The 25,733-nt window shown below is 39.9% G+C and overlaps 1 protein-coding gene across 4 annotated transcripts in view; it reads right to left on the minus strand.

Annotated features, from left to right (window-relative positions):
- Positions 1–24,947, minus strand: part of MTMR3 (myotubularin related protein 3) — a 142,406-nt gene extending 117,459 nt beyond the window's left edge. For all 4 annotated transcript variants that reach the window (XM_079942121.1, XM_079942118.1, XM_079942120.1 and 1 more), the window contains exon 1: positions 24,731–24,947. The gene's annotated coding sequence lies outside the window, so the exon portion shown is untranslated. The remainder of the gene's footprint in view (positions 1–24,730) is intronic.
- Positions 24,948–25,733: the final 786 nt, after the last annotated feature.

A 25,733-nucleotide genomic window follows, 5' to 3' on the forward strand; every position in this document is an offset into this window, starting at 1 on the left:
GACCTGTATACATATATTTATAAGGAACTTTATTCATTACAGCTACAAACTAGAAACCCAAATATCCATCAACTAATGAATAAAGAAACTATGGAATATCCATATAATGGAATACTACAATTAAATACAACCTACTACTACTTTTAACAACAGGAATGAATCTCAAAGCATTATGTTAAGTCAAAGAGGGCAGAGAAGGGCTTCCCTGGTGGCGCAGTGGTTAAGAATCCGCCTGCCAATGCAGGGCACACGGGTTCAAGCCCTTGCCCAGGAAGATCCCACGTGCCGCGGAGCAACTAAGCCCATGCGCCACAACTAAGCCCGTGCGCCACAACTACCAAACCTGTGCTCTAGAGCCTGCAAGCCACAACTACTGAAGCCCCCGCACCTAGAGCCCATGCTCCGCAACAAGAGAAGCCACCGCGATGAGAAGCCCATGCACCTCAATGAAGAGCAGCCCCCACCCGTCGCAACTAGAGAAAGCCTTCGGGCAGCAACGAAGACCCAACCCAGCCAAAAATAAACTGATAAAAAAAAAAAGAGGGCAGACACAAAATTGTATGTATTGTATGATTCCATTTATGTGACATTTTAGAATAAAGGCAAAACTATGGTTATAGAAAGTTATCAGTAACTGCCACAGGCAGGGATTGGGGAAGAAAAGTGATCCAAACTTCTTGGGGTGATAGAAATAGGAGTATTTATATGACTTTATACAATTTTAAAAACTCAAACTACATAGTTAAAAATGAGTGAATTTGGGGAATTCCCTGGCGGTTCAGTGGTTAAGACTCCAGGCTTCACTGCAGGGGGCGTGGGTTCGATCCCTGGTTGGGGAACTAAGATCCCATACACTGCTTGGCACGAGGAAAAAAAAAAGTGAAATTTTGTGCAAATTATACCTCAATGAAGCTTTTTTCCCCCGCACCTAGCAGCAAAAAAAGTCAGAGGTATACACATATGTTCCAGGTAAGGCAAGTATTTTTCCAAAATCTTAGTTAGAGTAAGGCTCTAAGAAGTTAATGACTTGCCCCATAATCATTAGTAACTGGTGGAACCATGTTTAGGGATACAGATCATTTTATTGTAAATCTAAACACAGAATGTATGCTTTAGGAATGACCATGAGAATCTGTATAACTAATACCCTTTTGATGGAGCTCCACGAACTGCATTTAACCCATAGTGAAGCCGTAAAGGAAGTTTCAACTTACTCAGGGCAAGCCAGCTAAAACAGATTAGGCTAAAAGTTGGATGGTGTAGCACAGATACCTCAAATACTTGCCAGTGGTCATGTTTATTTTGGGAGTGGATTATTTTAAAGTTCTTCATGTTAACTGAAGTGCCTATGCATTAACCCCAGTATTCAAAGGCTTCCAAAACAAAAATTCTGAAAGTTTTGAGTACTTTACCTTTCATTTTCCCATTATGTGTTACAATCAAGCAATTAGGGTCAAGTAATGAAAGAACCAGATTTTGCAAGACAACATAGTATCAACAGCTTATTTTATTTATTTATTTATTTATTTTTTTTTTTTTTGCAGTATGCGGGCCTCTCACTGTTGTGGCCTCTCCCGTTGCAGAGCACAGGCTCTGGACGTGCAGGCTCAGCAGCCATGGCTCACGGGCCTAGCCGCTCCGCGGCATGTGGGACCTTCCCGGACCGGGGCACAAACCCGTGTCCCCTACATCGGCAGGCGGACTCTCAACCACTGCGCCACCAGGGAAGCCCTCAACAGCTTATTTTAAAAGCAAGACAAGAAAGCTGCCCTTAATACTTATTAACCACATCAATCTTAACCTCAGCCTAAAGAAAACAAATTAAAACTTTTCTTCATCTCTATTACCAATTCATTTCACAAGAGTCTAGCATCTAATCCAGAAGTAGGCAATCCATGGAACCTACAGCAAATACTAGTTGTTCACTAATTCTTAGCATACGTAGCTCATCTCTTCAATTCCTCTTGTCTGTTCTACTTTCCAGTTTTTCTCCTCCCTCTTTCTGCCACTTTTATACGGTTACCACAGCCTCTTTTTGAGAAAACAATAGAGGATATTCATGCCTGATGAGTGAATTATGATTATAATCTAACTTTCTATCTTTGCTCTTCTACTTATGGTGATAATCTCTTTAAAGGAAACTTCTACATCGTATAGGTATAAACGGTTAGAAAAGAATACTGATCCATTCTATACCCATCCTGACACTTTTCCCTATAAGCAAAGACCACTGAAAATTGAAAATACTTCATTATTTTCACTGATTCTGAATATTATGTATGAACTGAATTTACCTATGCATATTAATTATTTACCCTGAGATTAAAGTCCAAACTATCTTTAAACATTACTAGACTAATATTAGATATATTAGAACTCTCAATTTTAAGCAAAAGAAACCCAAGCTAACTTAAAATCAGAACTGCCTGGCTCACAGAAGGATACTAAGGTGGTGCACAGATACAAAAAGAATGAACTTCAGGCAGTAGGGCCTCAAAGTCTCAATGCCACCAGATCCATCTCTTTATTTCATGCTCCTCTTTACTCATTTGGCCTCATTCTCTCCCACTATAGACAAACCTCCTGCCTCCCGCTAGAGGCAGTCTCAGCTTCACAAGCCCAGAAGAAAACTGACAGCTTTCTCCTGTCATCTGTGTATCAATACCAGTGAAGAATACCTACTGGCCCTTTGTGTAGGATGCCAATCAGTACAAGTGAGAGAGACAAAACTGGCCAGGCCTAATACACATGTTCTACCCTTAAGGCACCAGAAAATGAGTAACGAGAAATCTTTCTGAATAAACTAAAAGCAATGACTTGCCACTATCTATAAGTTATCTTGGTTCCGTGAATTAAATGTAAGGACCTCAAAAACAAACAAAAATCCAATGAAAACCCTATTCCTTTTACTAGTATAATTAAGGGTTGGGGAAGCCCCTAATGTTCAAAAAATCTGCCTTAAGGGCACAATCTAGGAATTAGCAATAATCTTCCAGATATAATCCAAAATGTAAAAAATAAAGAAATCTAACCCCTGGCTCTAAAACCAGTGACCTAAAATTACAGAAAAGTCCAAACACAGGGGGAAAAGGTCAATTTAATGAGCATATATATGATAGTTTAGCAAGAAACAGAGCAATCTCATTTTAAAAATTCACTCAGTGATGGCACAAATCTGAAATTAAAGCATAACATGAGACTCATATTTGTTAGTGATCATATAATCAACACAGCAATGGCTAAGAATCATACAACACTCAGGGAGCTAAATATTTCTGGAGAAATGCTTCCTTTTTTTCCCCCCTTCTGGCACGCCACGGTTTGCAGGATCCTAGTCCCCTGACCAGGGATGGAACCCGGGCCCCCTGCAGTGGAAGCAGAGTTTTAACCACTGAACTGCCAGGGAATTCCCACTTCCTTCCTTGAAAGGCATTTAAGTGGAAAGGAATCTGAAACTTCCTAGCATATCTAAGTTTTAAATTACTTTGTTTCAAGGCTAATCATTTCAAAACAATTGAGTGTTATAAAGAAAACTCACAACCCAAAATTCTTCACTGATCCACCACTCAGTTTAAATGACGCAGTTCGCTACCCTCTACGGATTTTATCTTTCCGGCACTTTCAGTCCCATGCAAGCTGTTTCTGTTCTACATAACTGCATGTATACTCAGAATTGAATTCAAACGATGACCTACATTTAGTAGTATCTGAGTACCTGTAAGACATAAAAAAAGGCTCACTCTCTACTAATTCTTATCTTTCAAGCTCAATCTGAGGGAATAAAATGATATTCTATTTTTAATAAGTAGCAAATTTATAGTTATTTATGATAAAGAATTAAATTCCTTAATACAGAGTTCTGTTAGTCATACTACTTATGAAAACATTACAAAAACGCAGAGCTGCAAATAGTGTAGGGGAGAAGGTCCTTGCTCGTAACAATTATAATAGCCAACACATATAAAGAACTCTTCCATGTGCTTCACCATTTATTAGTCATTTAATCTTAAAACAACCCTATGAGGTATTATCCCATTTTACAAAGGGGGTAGGTAACTAAGGCACAAAAAGATAAGTTAACCTGCCCAAGTCATAGAGCTAGCTAATAATTTACAGATCCAAGTTTAAATCATATAAGAACTTAAGTAGGACAAGCATATGTAAGACCAATTCAAAAACAAAAGGGCCAGACACTGCTTTGGGAAAGATTCCTCAGTGTTCTCCCCAGTGCTGCAAGCAATAATAAATCCTTCCTTCTCCAGAGTTTAAAAAAAAGGCAAGGGGGTAATGCCATACTACTCCATTTCAAAAAGGCAAAAAAGAAGAAAAACTAGGATTTTTTTCCTCTCAGTGCACTGAAACCAGGCCCAGATTACTGGGTTAGGGGTGGGGGGGGGGTGGGGAAGAGATATCTATATTCTCAAATTATACAAAAATATCACAAAGTAACATTTCTTCAAGAAAAGCACTTAAAGAGGCACATTCTGGATAAAGCACATATTAAATTACAGCACTCAGAAAACTAAGTTTTTATTTCCTAAACTTTATGCTTGAAAAAAATACAGTAAATAGCTAAAAGCAATCTTCCTTAATATTCTATACGAAAGGACTATCATGTTAACAATTTTTATTGGTAGATAGAAAGTACCACAATAATCAAAAAAGGGTCAATCTATCACTGTGGCATATTCACTTAGCTTTATCTCTGAAAAATACTTTCAGATTATTGAGGTGTTTTCTTATCTCTGAAACAACTTTCAACAACATGAAAGGGCATACTGCTATTTCCACACAGAGTCAGCAATGATCTTCGGTAGTGATTATAGTTTAATTTGCCATGTAGAAAAACTTAAGCCTATAAAATTGGATTTAGAAATGGAGCTGCAATCATTCTAATCCACAAAAACAACCACAGTTAGTACTTATTTCATGACTCGGAAGCAAGTCCACCTTCTTAATATTTTTACTCCTAAAATATGCAACACTAGTAGGCAAAGGGTCTGTTCCTCAAAACTGAACTGATTCTGGTCTTGCTTTGGTTTCTTCTAGTCTGTTCAAGTAGGAAACAGTAGCTACAGTGTCTGACATGAACATGATACGTGTGCTTACTACTGAGCTAAGTATATTCCCCGAGCTCTAGAAAACTGATATGGCATTGAGCTTCTTGAGTTAACCCTTAGTTATTACAAGATTATTCTCATCCAGTCCAAGAGAAGGAAATGGTACTACAGCCTCACAAAGGTCACCACCATTCTGAATCTGCACCTTTTTGCCCATCCCCAAGTTTTACAAGATCATTACGAAAAAAATCTTACTTGCATCCTACTACAGAAGTCTTTCCTACCATTATTCCCAGGAGATACAAGTAAGATCACATCTTGATTTCTTGGCTGCCTTTCACTGATGTTATCATAGCATGAAGCTTTGAAATAGGACCCTGGGATAGGCCATTGCCTTCAAAGTGTCTATCATTACTCCTTGGTGAGTCAGCTTCTGGACTGCTGCCAATGTGCTTTTTGTTGTGTTTATCATGAAACCATATTTCTGCAGAGTTGAAATAGTGGCCAAAACACTGCATTTCCAAAGACTCCCTCAGGTGTTTATCAAAGAAAGGACACAGATACATATCCAAGCAAGCCACTCACATGTTTCAGTAAAAGAAGGAATGAATAACCCAAGCAGGTTTACATAGTATCATGTTAAAAGATTCTCTTCTGTGCAAGTGTCCAAAAATGCCCTGTAAAATCTCCTGATAACTTTAAGTAGATGTTATGCAAATGGGTACATTTAAAAGTTTTTCATGCTCTTGACAAAGGAAAAGTTATCTTTTTCTGTATCAGGTAAACTAGCTGAAGAATTCTCAAGTTAACAAAAGTTTGAGATACCCAGGAATTCTCTGAAGGCTCATCAAATATCTCTAAAGGGAAAAATCTATTTTTGTATCTTTTTAGATGAACCCACTAATAAATTTTTGTATTTCTTCGTTTTGAGAAGGTAAAACACTGGGAATGGGGGAAGAGTGTGTGTAATGCAACTTAAGTAGTTCCATGGAGCAGGAATGCAAAAGCTCCTAGCTCTAAATAAAGTAATGGGGCTTCCCTGGTGGCGCAGCGGTTGAGAGTCCGCCTGCCGATGCAGGGAACACAGGTTCGTGCCCCGGTCCGGGAAGATCCCACATGTCACGGAGCAGCTAGGCCCGTGAGCCATGGCCGCTGAGCCTGCGCGTCCGGAGCCTGTGCTCCGCAACGGGAGAAGCCACAACAGTGAGAGGCCCGCGTACCGCAAAAAAAAAAAAAAAGTAATGGACAGTTATAATGCCTTCAGGGAAAGAAGCAGTGTTATCACTATAGTAACAGTAGCAACGACCACAACCGGCATATATGGAGTGCTTACTATTGGCTAGCTACTGTTGTAAGCATTTGCCGAATCCTAATTAAGGCCCCAAGTGCACTGTTATCCCCATTTTAAAACTGAGAAATCTGAGGCAAGGAGAAGTTAAGGAATTTGCCTAGGATCACATGGTACTAGTGGTAAAACCAAGATTAAAACCCAAGCCTGAGCTCTTCACCATACTAAACTGCAATAGTGGAAAGAACATCCAACTTGTTATTAGAAGACCTGGACTGAAGTTCTAATTCAGCTATTCACTAGCAGTGCAACCTCAGACAAGTTCTGACAGCTTTGAAACACAATTTATTCACCTGTAAAGTGAGAGTAATAGTACAGCCTGCCCTGCCTACTTCACTAGGTAGCAGTGAAAATTAAGTGTGCAACTAATACAGCTAATTAAAATTTTATTCGTAATACTGATCCCATGGTTGCTACCTCCATACTCCCATATTTCTAATTTTGGCAACCCTATCCTGGAATTCTCAACTTGAATCACCAATATTGTAGTCTTAGGAAAAGTAAAGAACCTAAGTCTTGCCACTAGCAAACAACCACATACAGAAAACAAACTGTTAATTTGTAATCCCCATTACTGTCAAGAGTGGGCATCTCCGGATGGATATTTCCATGGGAAATAGCTAGAAACATGATAGCCTACAAGTGAGATATCCCCTTAACCAAATGTTCATATTTGAAGTGTAATGTCTCTTGGTTCTAAACACAACATTCAGTTTTCTAAATATCTTAACTCAGAAGAAATGTACATTGCTGAAAGTAGCTCTGTATACCAAGTACCTCATCACAGTATCCAAAAGGCTTAAACTAATCTAATTCTAAGACTAATCAAAAGAAACATACACATACTATTCTCGAAGATGTCATATACCACCTACAGTCTCTGTAGTCCTCTGCAGGGTCAGAATCAGAACCCTGAAACATTAACTTGCAAAAATTGCCTGCAATTTCTTTCCCAAGATAAAAGCTCCTACACCTCTTTTTCTTGCCCTCATATTGCTAGAAAGTTCACTACACAGAAAAAAAAAGAGGATAATTTTAATTCAAGTAGCTAATCAACCATAAACTGTAAGTTTTATGACTTGTTTACATGAAACTGGCAACCAATATTAATACTTCCAGCTATCTTGCGGGAACTCTGTAGTGCTAAACCTGTTTTACTTATAGACTTTTCATAACCAATTATATAACCATTCTGCTAGCTAGAGGAACAAAAGAAAGTCAAAGATTCACAATTCAAGAGCTACTAAAAACAAAATACGACATTATGCACTAAGGAGTTTGATAAGTAAATATATCCACTAAGTACATGTGCCTACTTCCTTAATTTTAAAAAATTCTCATTATTTACAGTTTACACTGTAAGATTATTTGTATAACAAATTATTCTCATTCCAGAGTGAAATTTTTGGGGGGTGAAGTTTACTAAGCAATTAATAAAATTCTGTGAAAATTACAAGCTTTTTCAGGTTCCATAATAAAATTAAAAAAGCTCTAGGCACCATATATTTTTTTAAACCATAAGAAAACACATACATGGGCATACACACACGTGTGTGAATACTTTGATAGCAGCTTTATTTGTAGTTATCAAAACCTGGACAACCAGGACTTCCCTGGTGGCACAGTGGTTAAGAATCCCCCTGCCAATTCAGGGGACATGGGTTCGAGACCTGGTCCGTGAAGATCGCACATGCCACGGAGCAACAAAGCCCGTGCACCACAACTACTGAGCCTACACTCTAGAGCCTGTGAGCCACAACTACTGAAGCCTGCAAGCCCTACAGCCCGTGCTCTGCAACAAAAGAAGCCACCGCAATGAGAAGCCTGCGCGCTGCAACAAAGAGTAGCCCCTGCTCCCTGCAACTAGAGAAAGCCCACGCACAGCAACGAAGACCCAACGCAGCCAAAAATAAACAAACTGGACAACCCAAATGAACTTGGAACGTGAATATACAAACTGTGGTACATCCATACAATGGAATGCTACTCGGCAATAAAAAGTAATCACTGATACACAAACTATGGATGTCTCAAAGTGCCTTATGTTAAATAAAAGCAGCCAGTCTCAAAAGGTTACATACTGCATGATTCCATTTATATGAAATTCTGGAAAAGACAAAACTATAGCGACAAAACAGATCAGTAGTTCCCAAAGACAATTTGAGGTGATGGAACTCTTCTATATCTTGATTAGTGTTGATCATGTGTTTCCAAAACTTGCAGAACTGTACTCAAAAAGGGTGAGTTTTACTGTATGTAAGTTATACCTTAGTCTAAAATAAATTTTTACAGAATCTGTATTATTGTCCTGAAAACAAGGACCAGATGCTGCTGAAACAACCGATACAGGAACACTAAACCTTATTAGACCTGCCTCCAAGTCTGAAAACTCCCTTCCATTAACATTTTGCCTAGAAATCTAAACAGTATTTGTAAAGTAGAAATAAACTGACTTAGGATTAAAAAAACAAATCTATTTTTAAAAGAAAACTATCTAGTGTTTACATCCTAGTCATTTTAAGAAGAAAATGAGCTTTGTCAAGGACAGAATAAAACCCAAACAGTAAGTATTAACATCAATCTTTTCCATAATCATGACAGTCACAACAAATGAGGTTCCTTTTTCTAATTTTGGTTCAAAAACCAAAATTTTACTTCACAAAATCTGTAAAACATTATTAAAAGATCTTAATATTTGCCTAAAATCCTTAAGTGCTTTCACTTAGCTAGGCAGTATAGCAAAGAACGCAACTACCTGGGCAAGTTACTTAACCCCATTTTGCCTCAATTTCCTCATCAGTAAAATTGGAATAATTATACCTACCTCTGGGAATAATCCTAGACAATTAAACAACTTAATACATGTAAATTGCTTAGAATAGTGCCTAGCATACTTAAAAGCCTCAGAAATTTTTAAGCCAATGTAAATGAATAATCTTAATAATCACCAGCTGTGTGTCCTTGTACAAATCATTTTATCTTTTCACATCACAATTCTGTTCTGTAAGGTCAGAGACCTGAATTCAAGCCTAAAGGGCTATCTAGTAATATTATTCTATGTTCCTATAATTTTGAATTGCACCAGTCACCTTGCAAAGAAGGTTAGGTATGATCCCCAATGTATAGAAAAATCTGAGACCCAAATTAAGTTAAATGATTTGCCCAAGGAGATAGTAAAGGAAGAGCCAAGGCAAAGATATGGTATTCTGAGAATCCTCAAAACTTTGTTCTCTTCAAAAATTCTCACCCTCTATCAACTCCTTCCCTTCTTACAGACATAGGTACGACATACTCAAAAACAAATGAACAACAACAAAAAAACCCTCCAATGTAGTTGTTTTTTTTTTTTTTTTGGCCACGCCACAAGGCATGCGGGATCTTGGTTTCCAGGCCAGGGATCGAACCCATGCCCCCTGCAGTGGAAGCAGAGTCTTAACCATTGGACCACGAGGGACGTCTCTCCAATATACTCATTTTAAAAATTCATTAAGCTATACATTTTTTATGCACCCTTCTGCATGTTTTAGATCGTAATTTTAAAAGACAAAATAGGCTTCATCATTAAGTGTATTCACGTATGAACAGACGTAGCAGAAAAATTAAAAAGCTAAAGAAAGACAAACTCAGCTAATTATGTTCATTAAAATTTTGTGAGGCGGTAAAAGTTTTAAAACTGAAGTGTTACATACATACAAAAAAGTTTATATAAGTATACAACTCAATGATTCTCATAAAGAAAACCATGAAATTACCACCCAGATCAAGATACAGAACATTAACAACCCTATAGTCTCCCTTATGCTCACTACCAAAAATAACCATTATTCTGACTTCTGTTGCCATCTATCAGTTTTGTCTTTTTTTTTTAACTTTATAGAAATGGAATCACATAATAAGCACTGTTTGTGAATGGGTTCTTCCATTTACACTTAATTTTTCTTCTTGCAATGTGCATTTAGGTAAGCCTAGTAAGAAAGGTTCTCTCGTGTATTATCAAATATTCAAATTTAAACCATAAATCATTCTCAAAGCAAACCATTTCTCAAGCCATAAAATATCTAAGATATTGATTTGTTTAAAGTATAGCTGGTATTCCCTCTCTCCCTAATGAGATTTCTAAAACAGAAATTTTCAGTTACTTTTAATTGGAGAAAATAGAGATCCAAATGTCTCAATAGATATTGAATAAAATTTGAATTATAAATTATAAAATTTGAATTATAACCTTTAAAAAGCAAGACAGAAGAAAAAAAGGGACATCATGAAAAAATTTCAGACCATAATTCTCTTAAAATTAATTTTGATCTTCTATATAGAAAAGAGTTGTCAATTAATTATAGCCAACACTGAACACAAAAATGCAAAAATCTGGTTTGCACTAAAATACGTAATTCCAACACAATTTTGATAGCACTGCAACAAAATTTTTAAATAACGAAATGCTTCTACTTTATCCTGAGATCTCCTCCTCCTGCTAATCTACATCACTGTTTCATTTTAACAGACCATAATCTGTGCCGTCTAACATGTAGCATTAGCCACATGTGGCTATTTAAATTTAAATTAAAATTAAAAAATTTTAATTTATTGGGATGGCTCTAGTAGTACTTAGTTGTCTTTAACTTCATTCAAAACAATTTTGTTACTGTATTGTGACACCTGTCGTATCAGGGTACAGTAAAAAAAAAAAAAAAAACTTGGGACTTCCCTGGTGCAATGCTTAAGAATTCACTTGCCAATGCAGGGGACTCGGGTTCGATCCCTGGTCCGGGAAGATCCCATATGCCACAGAGCAACTAAGCCCGCGCGCCACTATTACTGAAGCCCACGCACCCTAGAGCCCGTGCTCTGCAGCAAGAGAAGCCACCGCAATGAGAAGCCTGCACACTGCAACGAAGTGTAGCCCCAGCTCACCGCAACTAGAGAAAGCCCGCGCACAGCAACGAAGACCCAACGCAGCTGAAAATTTATAAAAAAAAAAAAAAAAAAACTTATCAAAATTGGTGAATTTTTGTGTAGCTGTTTTAATATTCAAGATGGAAGAAAAAAGTAATATTTTTGCCATATTATGCTTTATTATTTCAAGAAAGGTAAAAACGCAAAAAAAGATTTGTGCAGTGTATGGAGAAGGTGCTGTGACAGATCAAATGTGTCAAAAGTGGTTTGAGAAGTTTCGTGGTGGAGATTTCTCACTGGGCAATGCTCCATGGTCGGGTAGACCAGTTGAAGTTGATAGTGATCAAATCGAGACATTGAGAACAATCAACGTTATACCACATGGGAGATAGCTGACATATTCAAAATATCCAAATCAAGCGATGAAAATCATTTGCACCAGCCTGGTTATGTTAATCACTTTGATGTTTGGATTCCACACAAGTTAAGCAAAAAAAAACCTTCTCGACCATATTTCCGCATTTGATTCTCTACTTAAATGTGATGAAAATGTTCCGTTTTCAAAACAAATTGTGTCGGGCAATGCAAAGTGGATACTGTACAATAATGTGGAAAGGAAGAGATCGTGGGCAAGTGAAATGAACCACCACCAACCACACCAAAGGCCGGTCTTCATCCAAAGAAGTTGATGTTGTGTATATGGTGGGACTGGAAGGGAGTCCTCTATTACGAGCTCCTCTGGAAAACCAAACGATTAATTCCAACAAGTACTGCTCCCAATTAGACCAGCTGAAAGAGCACTCGACGAAAAGCATCCAGAATTAGTCAACAGAAAACGCACAATCTTCTATCAGGATAACGCAAGACTGCATGTTTCTTCAGTGACCAGGCAAAAACTGTTACAGCTTGGCTGGGAAATTCTAATTCATCCGCTGTATTCACCAGACATTGCACGTTTGGATTTCCATTTATTTCTGTCTTTATAAAATTCTCTTAATGGAAAAAATTTCAATTCCCTAGAAGACTGTAAAAGGCACCTGGAACAGTTCTTTGCGCAAAAAGATTAAAAGTTTTGGGAAGATGGAATTATGAAGTTGTCTGAAAAATGGCAGAAGGTAGTGGACCAAAAGGGTGAATATGTTCTTCAATAAAGTTCTCAGTGAAAATGAAAAATGTCCTTTATTTTTACTTAAAAACCAAAGGCTTTTTGGCCAACCCAACAGTTCCTTGGTCAAACTAGCCAAATTTCAAGTGCTCAATATGTACTGAACAGCAGTTATCGAATGTCAGAAGGAATCAGAGAAAGTTCTATTGAACAACACAGGTTCCATACATGCTGTCTCATCTCCCACTCCTCACCCCTTATTATGCTAAAATTAACCTAAGAAAATGATGGATGACTAGTATGGATCACCAAATCCCATTGTTTCCCATTTCACTCAAATTTAATTATCACTCGTTTGGAAATCTCCTTGGCCTCCACTATGCCTCATTAACCTAATTTTAACAGGTTTTCTTAAAATTCAATCTTCTCCCACTCCCCTAAATGTGAGCCTCAATCTCTGGCTCTTCTAGGTTCAAGATCTCATCCAGATAAGGCCTACCTTTCTTCCTGCCTCAAGTTCTCTATCTCCAAGCTCCTGCAGGACATTTTTACTACTATACCCTGGCCTCAATGTTAAACATGTGAAGGGTTTCATTTTAGTCCTTTTCCAAAACCAGCTCCCCCTCCCAATTCCATATTTCTATACTATCACTATTCTCTGAGACCCAAAACCCACCAACTCTGAATCCTTGCCACTAACCTCCCATTCAAATTTGTGTATCTCCTTTAGGGTATCAACCAACAACCCTCTACTTTAATCTAGCTATCTAAATTACCACCTTGCCACCACCTTAATTCAGGTCCTTATCACCTAATTCTGAGTACAGTACAGATTCTTCACTGCTTTCTAATCTTTGCCTGCTCCCGATCATGCAAACTACCACCAAACACATCTTCACCAAAACTGCCTTTGATCTCAGCCTAAAAGGGCTCAGTACAGCAAGTAAAAGAAATTTCAAGGGGCTTCCCTGGTGGCGCAGTGGTTGGGAGTCCGCCTGCCAGTGCAGGGGACGCGGGTTCGTGCCCCGGTCCGGGAGGATCCCATGTGCCGCAGAGCAGCTGGGCCTGTGAGCCATGGCCGCTGGGCCTGCACGTCTGGAGCCTGTGCTCCACTACGGGACAGGCCACAGCAGTGAGAGGCCCGCGTACCGCAAAAAAAAAAAAAAAGAAAGAAATTTCAAATAATTTAAGGATTTGATTAATTTATAGCACTTTACAAACTTATTTTTGAATCCTCTATTCTGTGCTAGCAAAACTAAAACTATTCCCCAAACACAGCTCTATGTGCCTCACCTATATAAAGCTGGGACTCCTCCTAGTTTCTACTATGCAATTTTAACATGTTAGCTGCTTTATATTACAAAGCTATCCATCTCAGCGCCTCTTACATAGCACCCATTTTGAACAGACCTAAGTGAACAGACCAGGAATAAGAAAGTTACAAATACACGTATGGGTTTAGATTTAATATAAAAGCATCAATATTTATTGCATGCAATTCTATTCCCCCAAAATTTACTCTGCAGAACTATTTCTGTGGAAATTATCCTACCGTTGTTCAAAAGTATAAAGTGCTAGAATATCCATGAGAGACAGCACTTTTTGTAATAAGGGAAAAAAATCCCTAGATGTCCATCAGTAAAGGACTGGATAAATAATTGTAGCATGCCTATAAAAAGTTTTAAAACACTACAGTCCTTAAAAATGAGGTAAATCTATATTTTGTGATACAGTAAGATGTCTGTAGTACATTACTGAGAAAAAAAACAAATTGTAGATAAGCACGTACAGTTTGATCCTATTAAAGGGAAATTTTAAGATCTATATATTAACTGAAAACAACTATTAATAGGGGACTAAAATTGCATTCTATTCATACAACTGAATAGCTATTAAGCTAATAGCTTTTAAGTGAAGTAAATATACATGTATCAACACAGATAAATTTCAAGCTTTTCAAACAGAATATATACACTAAGGTACCACACACATTTGAAACACCATAATACTACATGTTAAATACACAGAGACATTTGTTGGAAGAATGAAAGAGCATGGGCTAAGAGAGTAAAACCACCTCTGGATAATGGAAACAGGATCTAAGATGAATGCAAAAGGGACTCCAAACTATATATTTTGGTTTTTAAAAACAAATATAAATACACCTTTCAGGCAAATCTTGCAAGATGTCAACATCTATTAAATCTAAATCAACATCTTTTAAATTAGGTACATGGTGATTATTAAATTATTCTCCATATTTTTCTAAATTTTGAAATATTTAAATTTTACTTTTAAAAAAAAGAAAGCCAAGATTGTGGAATTTTGAAACAGAGGAATATGGCCTTTACCGACTTCTACAGGGTATTTTTTTTTGACAAGCCTATATATCTTTATTATAATATTTTTAACTAAAAATCTCTATAAATTTATATTAGCACCTACCTTTATTACCTTGATTGCTCTTCAACTTTAATCTTATTCTTTAAAATAATAAAGTAGGGCTTCCCTGGTGGCGCAGTGGTTGAGAGTCCGCCTGCCGGTGCAGGGGACACGGGTTCGTGCCCTGGTCCGGGAAGATCCCACGTGCCGCGGAGCGGCTGGGCCCGTGAGCCATGGCCGCTGAACCTGCACGTCCAGAGCCTGTGCTCCGCAACGAGAGAGGCCACAACAGGGAGAGGCCCGCGTACCGTAAAAAACAAACAAAAAAAAAAACTAAAATAAAATAATGAAGTAAGGGCAGATAGTTAAAAAAAGTTCTACCCCAGAAATCTAACATTCTGAATATTTACACAGCATTTAAGTCACTATAACATGCAATAAACAGCAAAAGCCCAGGCTCTACCTAAACTCTATCACTTAAACTCTAAAGGATGTATTACATAGACGTTCCTAAAATATCAACAGATAAATGAGTAAATAAACTTACAGTGGCTCAACTCCCAGCTGTACATTAACACCAAAACCCCAATGAGACTCTACTGCCAAAATAAGTCATTTATCTAAGTATATTCCAGTTCGAATTACATGTACAAAATCAGTATCACATCTGAGTTGCTATAGTCCCACTTGATATTTTTTAACATCTTTGTTGGAGTATAATTGCTTTACAATGGTTAGTTTCTGCTTTATAACAAAGTGAATCAGCTATACATACACATATATCCCCCTATCTCTTCCCTCTTGCGTTACCCTCCCTCCCACCCTCCCTATCCCACCCTCTAGGTGGTCACAAAGCACCGAGCTGATCTCCCTGTGCTATGCGGCTGCTGCCCACTGGCTATCTATTTTACATTTGGTAGTATATATAAGTTCATGCCACTCTCTCACTTCGTCCCAGCTTACCCTCCCCCCTCCCCGTGTCCTCAAGTCCATTCACTACATCTGCGTCTTTACTCCTCTCCTGCCCCTAGGTTCTTCATCACCTTTTTTTTTTAGATTCCATATATACGTGTTAGCATGTAGTATTTGTTTTTCTCTTTCTGACTTACTTCACTCTGTATGACAGACTCTAGGTCCACCCACCTCACTACAAATAACTCAATTTCATTTCTTTTTATGGCTGAGTAATATTCCATTGTATATATGTGCCACATCTTCTTTACCCATTCATCTATCGTTGGACATTTAGGTTGCTTCCATGTCCTGGGTATTGTAAATAGAGCTGCAATGAACATTGTGGTGCATGACTGTTTTTGAATTATGGTTTTCTCAGGGTATATGCCCAGTAGTAGGATTGCTGGGTTGTATGGTACTTCTATTTTTAGTTTTTTAAGGAACCTCCATACTGTTCTCCATCTACTTGATATTTTTAAACACACACACACACACACACACACACACACACACACACACACACACACACACACACACACACACACACACACACACACACACACACACACCCCCCCCCCCTACAGTTTTTGCTCCGCATGGCAAGTCCACATGGCATATCAGCAAGCAAACTGGGAATTCAGGCCAAGTCCTGTGTTTACAGTACATAGAATCTGATTTTTCTTTTTAAGGTTTCATAATTCTCAAACAGCTCATTAGGAAAAGAAAAATTAGATGGAGGTCTTGTGTTTAACTGTGACCAAAGCCCAGACTGTCTCAGTCATAGTGGAAATTACAATAAGAAAGTTCAAATCAGCTTGCCTGCCCCATTTTCCCATACCACTTCCTACAGTTGCCACTCTGCTTAGGAACTGGAGTCAGTTAAGGAACCACTTCCTTCCTCTATTTTTTTTTTTTTTTTTTTTGGCCACACCCCACAGCATGCAGAACTTCCCCAACCAGGGAGTGAACCCGCACCCCCTGCAGTGGAAGTGCGGAATCTTAACCACTGGACCACCAGGGAAGACCACAACCCACTTCCTCAATGGTGACTATGACTTAAACCTTCATAAGCCAGCCAATGAAAACTAAGGACAGGGACTTCCCTGGTAGTGCAGTGGTTAAGAATCCACCTGTCAATGCAGGGGACAGGGGTTTGATCCCTGGTCTGGGAAGATCCCACATGCCACAGAGCAACTATGCCCGTGTACCACAACTACTGAGCCTGAGCTCTAGAGCCCACAAGCCACAACTACTGAAGCCCGTGCACTCTACAGACCATGCTCCGCAACAAGAGAAGCCAGCGCAATGAGAAGCCCACGCACTGCAATGAAGAGTAGCCCCCTCTCGCCGCAACTAGAGAAAGCCTGCGCGCAGCAACGAACACCCAACACAGCCAAAAAAAAAAAAAAAAGAAAACTAAGGATATTAAAATGTACTTTAAAATAGCAGCTTTTTCCTAATTATAAGAGTAATACATGTTCATTACAGAAAATTGGGAAACTACAGAAGAATATGAAGCAGAAAATGGTCACTATCCCAGCCAGAAATTAATCACTATTAATATTTCCATTCTTGTCTTTACAGGGTCTCTTCTATATATAAAAGTATATTAGCTCACTTACCAAACATGATTTTAAGTTCAGCAGACCAAAGGGGAATAAAATACTAGCTTCTTCAGAAGACTAACTTTTTTTTTCAGTGTGTTCAGAGTAAACCAAAACCACGTGTACAGGCAACTGGAGAGAGTAAGACAAGTGAGAGAAATCATACTTGCTCCTTTTCATTCACCCTATGGCAAACCATGAAGTCCATGTTTCAAGAACCACTATACACCCAACGACTAACTAATGAGTATGTTTCCTTTTTAAATAGGAAGCTACTATATAAATAAATATACACATACATATATACACACACACAGTCTTGCCAGTAGGAGGGACACACACAGTGAAAAGAATTACATCTAGACTAATTTTTTTATCACCATGAATCTATCCTTAAGAGAAAGTAAGAGGATATCTGAAAGGCTGATGTAAAGTTAATGACCTCTCCCACAAAAACATTTTCTGTGCACATCAGATGAACAAAAAATCTAACTACAGAAAATGATGTATTGGTTTTACAATGCTATAACTTATTTACACATGTAAATATATATGTTCGAGTTCAAACAGTTAGTCCATAAATATTGATAGCTTACTTTGTACCAGGCAGTATATAAAGTGCTGAGGAGTGAAGGAGAATAGCCATCAGTACCTACTTCTGCAGGGATTACAGTCTACCTCTTTAAATATGATGTCAAACACTAGGCATGTGGCCTCAAAGGAGTCACAACATCCCTGATTAAATGATGCTTTCAAATCCTTATGAGGATCTAAGAAGATGTATGTGACAGCACCTTATAAATCATGCTACCTAAGGTAAAAAGGGATACCTGGCCCTTTTCCCAAAATACTGTATATAGCAATCCCCTTCAGTATAAATTATCTTTTAACTGGCAAAAAACATTTCTTTTAACTAGCAAAAAGTAATCGCTAAGGTTGCTCTTTTCACAATATCTAAGATTTCAATATTATCTTTCTCTGATATCGACCCATATAAAATAACTGAAATTAAATTCCCCATGATGGGAAGTGAGAGGGAGACTCATTTTTGTAGTGCAAAAAACACCATTTTCTGATTTCATAACTTACAGCGGGGAGGAAAGGGGCAAATCAAAAGTAACTTATTCAAACTTAAGGAAAAAAGTTACCTTTTAATCTAAGATTCATCAGGGAAAGTTTCAACCCAAGAAAGCATTTTTTAAAAGTTACTGACTCAGGCTCTTCCAAATGGAGTTAGAGTGAAAGGTTAATTGTGGTATTTTGCAAGCAAAGGAAAGCAAGTACGGAGCAATTTTTTCAGTCTCCAAGGCTTTTTTTTTTTTTTTTTTTTGCGGTACGCGGGCCTCTCCCGTTGCGGAGCACAGGCAACAGACGCGCAGGATCAGCGGCCATGGCTTACGGACCTAGCCGCTCCGCGGCATGTGGGATCTTCCCGGACCGGGGCACGAACCCATGTCCCCTGCATCGGCAGGTAGACTATCAACCACTGCGCCACCAGGGAAGCCCAGACCTAAGCTCTTAGAAAACAAAAATGTTATAACCAAACTGCTTTCCATAAAGCATGGACTTTTAAAAATATACTCTACACAATATCAGTTCTTCATATCTAAAAGAAGTAGACTAATTATTTAGACTGTTTCCTATCCTATGATTTGCCCTTTTCAATTCAGCCACGTCAACAATGACAAAAGGTATCAAACTGATGCTTTATGAGCAAGGTTTATGTTTGCACTTATTGAGGATGTGACTCTGAACAGCATGGGACACTTTAAAGACTATCATAATCCAACTAGGCTGGACCATCTGCACAATTAGTGGAAAGGCCCAAAAACAGTCAACCATAAAAGCCCAACGTTAAATCTTAAGCGTCGAAAGCAGTTACGTCCAAAGTAGAGTATAGTACACTTCAAGGAGTACCCAAGATGCTCCACTGGGGTAAACAAGAAAGATATTTGAACTTTATTTTTAATTCTCATCCTTGTTAATTTTTTTGTTTGTATTTTATAAGGTACACAATAACCAGTTACTATACATATTATTTGTAAATTAAATACTTAAGGATTGAACATTAATACTCAAATTTTTTTTTACTGTTGGGATGAGCAATCAAAAAGTTTACAGACCATTGGTCTAAAGTAGTCCCTATCACTGCACTTTCATTTTTACCTGCCCCTTCCACAGTTAAGCTGTAGAGGCTAAGATCTGATGCTGAAAAAAGAACAAAGGAAAACTATTCCCAAACTATTTTAAACTCCCACCAACAAGCTAAAAGGTAGTAAATCACTAGCAAGAATATATGGAATTGCACAGGGAGCTCAGCTCGGTGCTCTGTGTCAACCTAAATGGGTGGGATGGGTGGGTGGAAGGAAGGTCCAAGAGGAAGGGGATATATGCATACATACAGCTGATTCACTTCATTGTACAGCAGAAACTAACACAATATTGTAAAGCAATTTTACCCCAATTAAAAAAAAAAGAATACATGGAATTGGACATTGATATTCTCTTGCTGAGACTTTAAAATAGCATCCTATCTAGAGGGTGCCCTGAGTATATTCAAATTTAAAAAACAAAACCCGGGGCTTCCCTGTGGCTCAGTGGTTAAGAATCTGCCTGTCAATGCAGGAGACACGGGTTCAAGTCCTGGTCCGGGAAGATCCCACGTGCCGCAGAGCTACTAAGCCCGTGCGCCACAACTACTGAGCCTGCGCTCTAGAGCCTGCAGACCACAACTACTGAGCCCGTGTGTCACAACTACTGAAGCCCGTGCGCCTAGAGCCTGTGCTCCACAACAAGAAAAGCCACTGCAGTGAGAAGCCCGCGCACCGCAATGAAGAGTAGCTCCCGCTCGCCACAACTAGAGGAAGCCTGGGTGCAGCAACGAAGACCCAACGCAGCCAAAAATAAATTTAAAAAAAAACCCTTTGCCAGGTAAGCCCACTTTTAGGAATTTAGCCTAAGGAAACAATAGCACATGTATTTTAAAAGTCCAAACAAGGGAATTCCCTGGCAGTACAGTGGTTAGGGCTCCATGCTTCCACTGCAGGGAGCACAGGTTTGATCCCTGGTCGGGGAAGCAAAATCCCGCAAGACATGCGGTGCAGAAAAACAAAAAAAAAAGAAAAGAAAAAATACATTTTATGTTGCAACTCAATACACATATATAAATGTATAAAACAACAAAAGTTTCCCAAATCAATAATTATTTTTACCATTTTTGATGTGCTGATATTTTCTAGTTTTTAGAAATCACCACGTTGATTTCACTACCCTATGACATTGCCACCTGCCATTTAGAAAACAGAGCCCTAAAACTTTACACAGAATGTACAAAACTCCTTGACCCTTCCACTTTCTACCACCGTTCTAACATAACAAAATGTGTGAAATCTAGCAAGTCTACTCCAAGTGCAAACCTGGGCACAAATGTAAGACTCCCAGATCCCTCTGAAGTTTCTTGAAACACTGACCATTTCTATTGGCAGACTGGTACAAGTGCTTGCTAAAAGGTTTCTCCAGGCACAGTACAGACATTTTGTTGTTGCTTTACCAGAGATATTAGTAAATTCTGCACTTGACAGCAGATACCAGATTTTACCACTGCTCCACAAGCCAACTCTTCCAGGAAAATAGGATTGTAATACAATATGACTCCATTATCATCCCCTTACATTTTTAGATTGCTTTTCATATACACCACTCCATTTGATCCTCACTGACAGGTTGATATAAACAGAGAATTTGCTCTTCTTCCTTTTACTAATGAAGGAACTGAAGCTCAGAAGGGTTATGTGGTTTGCCAGAAACAATACAGCTAATGAGAAGCAAAACCCAGGCTTGAACCCAGGACTCACTGGTCATCCAATGCCATGCTACAATAGTTTTCACTTTGAACATCTGATACAAATGTGAATTTAAAAGGTATGTTAAGGTTCTGGGCGCAAAAGTGAAGATACAAGCATGAAATTAAAATTAAAAATAACAATGAATATTAACAATTTTCTAGCCTCTAAAATTATTGGGAATCCTAATTCAATTGGATATGTATTTAATCTCATGCTTTGTCTTAAGTTTCACTGATTATAAAATTACATATAAATTCACCACAGAAAATTACAAAATTGGGTGGTCTGTAAGAAACAGCTGACCACATAAATTACACAAACTTCCCCCGAACCATTCTTAATCTTGTGGCTTCACACTAAATTTTGAAGTTCCCTATGTGAAATCCATTTTGATTTCAACACTAAGTTAATTACAACAGCATAAGCATGTTGTTTCTGCATAATACTTGCAACATGAGCTCAATTTCCAGAGCTCTTTTGGACAATGTCTAAAATCCATAAGTCAAAAGCAGAATTCAAAACAGAATGTTCTTTTTTCAGTTTTTTTTTAATTAAAAGGTTCATCTACCTATATGAGATTAATACTAAGTAACAATTACAAATTATTAAAGATTTCCAAATTCAGGCTGGAGAAACTACTTGAGGTCAACAAGTACAGGCCTTTAATCATAGATTGATAAGAAAACTGAGGTCCAGAGAAGTGACATTCCTAACAGCAGTCACAGAGTCAAATTAATGACACAATCTCTGCCAATCTACAGCTTCCCATTATTCTAAATACCTCTGTATCTAACAAAATGTGCTTAAAAACACCAATACCTAAAAAAATGAAGAAACACATACACACACAAAAAAAATATTAAGGCACATTTAAGACCCAAAAACTAGAGAACAGGATAGTGTGCAATAGCAGTCTTTAGAAAACAGAATCTCTTGATGGGATCTCAAAGTTCCAAACCACAAGGACTAAAAAACTCACTCTTTAATCCAATGCAAATGATCAAGTAACTTTTAATAACAAACATTGTTATCAACCACCAAAACTGTTCTTTTTCCCATCTCAATACTATTCATTTACTCAACAAATATCTGAGAGCACAGTATATGCTGGGAACTATGCTAGCTACTGGAGACACCAAAGAACAAAACAAACATGGCCTCTGGCTCTTGTAGTGGACAACTAGGTGTACTTCTCTAACAATACTACACTATGATTTAACAGGATATTTAGCAAACTCCTTCACTGCTCTATACAACTGTAACATTTTCTTCCAACTCTTCCAAACTTATAACAAACCTCACCACACCCCCTCTGCAATATGACTACTTCCTTTGGTAACTCAGCACTCCACTTTACCACAGAAGGTGTTAACCAAAACTGCAACAGATTTTAAAACTGACTTTACCAGTCCTCAGGGCCTCAGGCATATTTCAACAACTCTTCACAGTCCACAGTAAACCTGCCTGGTTCACAACCCTTGTCTCAAATGACTGCTAATTCACCTGCCCTACCCACACTTTACTAGAAACTGAATCAGATGGTGTAGGAGCAATCATGATGCTGGGAAGCACCTTCAGTGGAGCTCTTTGCGGGCCAGAAGCAGGCTTACTGCCTCTTCCTCTCTGCTTCTTTCCTCTGGATTCCTCATTGTATCTCTGGATATACCTCCAGTCAAGCAGCCTCTAATTTTATCAAGTGTGTTCCTCAGAACCTGCACAAATAATTTTTGGCAACAAATCTGTTTCCCCTACATAAATCCATTATATTTTAAGAGATGCTCAATTTTCAGTTTTGTCTCTCAGGCTTCCCCCTCCTCCATACCTCTGAAATTGTATAAACAATTAAAAACACTCTCAGGAGTCGTAATTAGTGGAAATCTTCTGGAATACCAAAAGTGATCTAAAGCACAAGTTCACAAACCTGGCTGACCAGAATCATTCAGGGAGTTTTGTAAGGATGGATTCCTAGGCCCCATCCTCAGAGATTTTAATTCACCAGGTCCTGCGTGAGGCCCAGGAATCAGCATTTCAGGCAATCCATATTATTTCCGACAACTGGTATTTAATTAGGTAAGGACTGAACTAAAAAAACCTGGCCTACAAGCAGGGAAAACCTCGGTTCTCCTATGGCTTGCCATTAACTAACTACAAGTGGGGCTGCACCAGTGTGCTGGTCACTCGAACAGCTCAGGGCCACCTGAAAATGAGGAAAGTAATTAGAGCTGAAAGAAGCCTTTATAGGGAGCAAATCTAAAATTCTAGAACTCTCCAAACTTAGTTAAATGACACATACTGTACTGGGTTTACTCAAAACAGTGTCATTCTCTAAGCTCTTCTACCCACCCAAGTCACAGGCCCTGGAAAAGAAGACTTTCTGCTTGCCACCAACACACCTTACCTTAGTTGGTCTCTGAGCAAAAAGCAACACGCGTCTTGTCTCTTGCCCTACTGAAACAGCCTTGGATCTGAAAGGGGAAGGTCCCCAACACCTCTTCATGTACAAGTCACGACTACTTTACATTAAAAAAAATCATCTCACCTAATTCAACCCAGGCCTCGATGGCACTGTTGTCGACATTATGAGAAACGAGGGTGAAGCTCAACTGGAAGGGCATGCCAATTTTTTTTCCCTCATTGTGAAAAAATACTGTCAGATAACAAAGTGTATGTCAAGATAGTAAAACGGTTAAGAATTTAGGCCTCAGTCTGGAGACGACACCTGACCATCATTACCCAACAATAGCTAATGTGCAAAACTCACAGGTGAGACTATCAGACCCCCGATGAGTTTATTAAAACGGCCATAAAATTTACCCCACTATTTTGAAGGAAGTTTTCCAGCCCAAAGTACAACCAACAATATTATCTTAGGGGTCCTAAGCAGCAGGATTCAATACATTTAGTGGCACGATTTTCATCTGAGAAATTACTCTGCAATCTTTCGTGGAGCTGTCTGACCAGTGTTGCTGAGCTCTCTCAACCGCCTCCGAACCATCCTTCCCACCCAAGCACTACCAGGTCAGGGTGATGCCCTGCTGCACAGTAAGGCGGCCACTCCTCCTTCCCACAAGTCCCGGGCCCGCTCCGCTCGCCCCGGGGGCTCCGTGGCCCCCGACCTCCGGCCTCTCGCCATGGAGGACTCTCACAGACCCGGTCGGGGCGAGGGGCGCACACTCACCTCCCGGGGGTCCGCAGACATTTCCCCGGACGCTGCGATGTAGCGCCTCACACCCCTAGCCCCGTGGGCCCTTCCCCACCAAGTTCAGGAAGGCAGCCCGGGTTGGACCCCGCCTCCTCCGCGCCGAGGGTCCGGGCCGCGCCGGGCCGCTGAGCTCCCGCTCCCCGCGCCTCCCTCTGGCGGCCGCGGCCGCCGCCCGGGCCACCCTCCCCAGGCCACGCACGCCGTCCCCAGCCCCCCGCGGGCCGCCGCCGCCTCCTCAGAGGGTGACAGCCGCCGCACCCGGGCCGAGGCCCGCCCCTCCTCCAGCTCCTCCTCACCCCCGGAGAAGACGGGGCGGGAGGGGGGCCTTCCTTACCGGGCGGCAGGACATGGCGAGGCCCGTCACGGCACGGCCTCCTCCGCCACCCCACAAGGCTCCCAGCCAGGGCCGGCGGGGGGCAGGGCCTGGGCCGCTAGAGCGTCTCGACCGGCTGCTCCTCTGCCACCGCCGCTGCCGCCGCCTTCTCACAACCACAACAACATGGCGGCGGCGGCCACACAGAGCACGCTCCCGAGACAGAGCCGGGCCGCGAGCGGGGGCGCGCGCGCACGCTCGGCCTCTCAGCCGGCGGTCAGGGGAAAAGAGGGCGGGCCGTCGCGGGGGAGGGGGCGCGGTCTGGGCCGATTACCACGCCCCCGGGGTGAGCGGGGTTGCTGATCAGCCGAGCGCCCGGGGCGAGCGAGGGGCTGGCTGGGAAGCGCAGCTGGCGAAGGAGAGAAACGGGTGGGTAATGGGCGAAGAAGAAAACCAAAGGTGGTCCCACAGATTTTTGGGAGGCATCTTTTCCTAGCTCTAGAGCCCTGGGCAAGACAACGCTAGAACAATAGTAGTGTCTTTCACCTGTAATTGTGCTGAGGATAAAACTAATTTAATGTAATGCAAGTTAAGTATAGTGTGCTCAAGGTTCTACTCAATACAATTTCAGACTGCTTGCACCAAAGCACAGCTGGAAGAAGTGAGTTTTCAAACAAGCAAAAAACAAACTTGTAACCCACACTCAATAGCCTGTAGAAGAATTCTACACACCAGGACTGAATTAACCTCAGGCCCTAACATTCACCTCATCAGAGTTACGTTTTAACATTATACCTTTGACTTTTCTGGAAAATGGCTGCGAGAACCAGTCAAATGAAATCTATCCTTGCATCTGTTGTACCGTTTTTTCCACAGTACTCTGTGCAATTATTTACCTGTTTTTCGTGTTTTTTGTCTTTTTATCCCATTCTGAAGTAAAAGCTACTTGAAGATAAAGATCTTTGTTTGGTTCATCACTTTACCCCCAGCACCTAGAACTGCTCATGACAAGCAGTGGGAAATT

Source organism: Stenella coeruleoalba (genome assembly GCF_951394435.1).
Source record: "Stenella coeruleoalba genome assembly, chromosome: 14".
Lineage (NCBI taxonomy): Eukaryota > Metazoa > Chordata > Mammalia > Artiodactyla > Delphinidae > Stenella > Stenella coeruleoalba.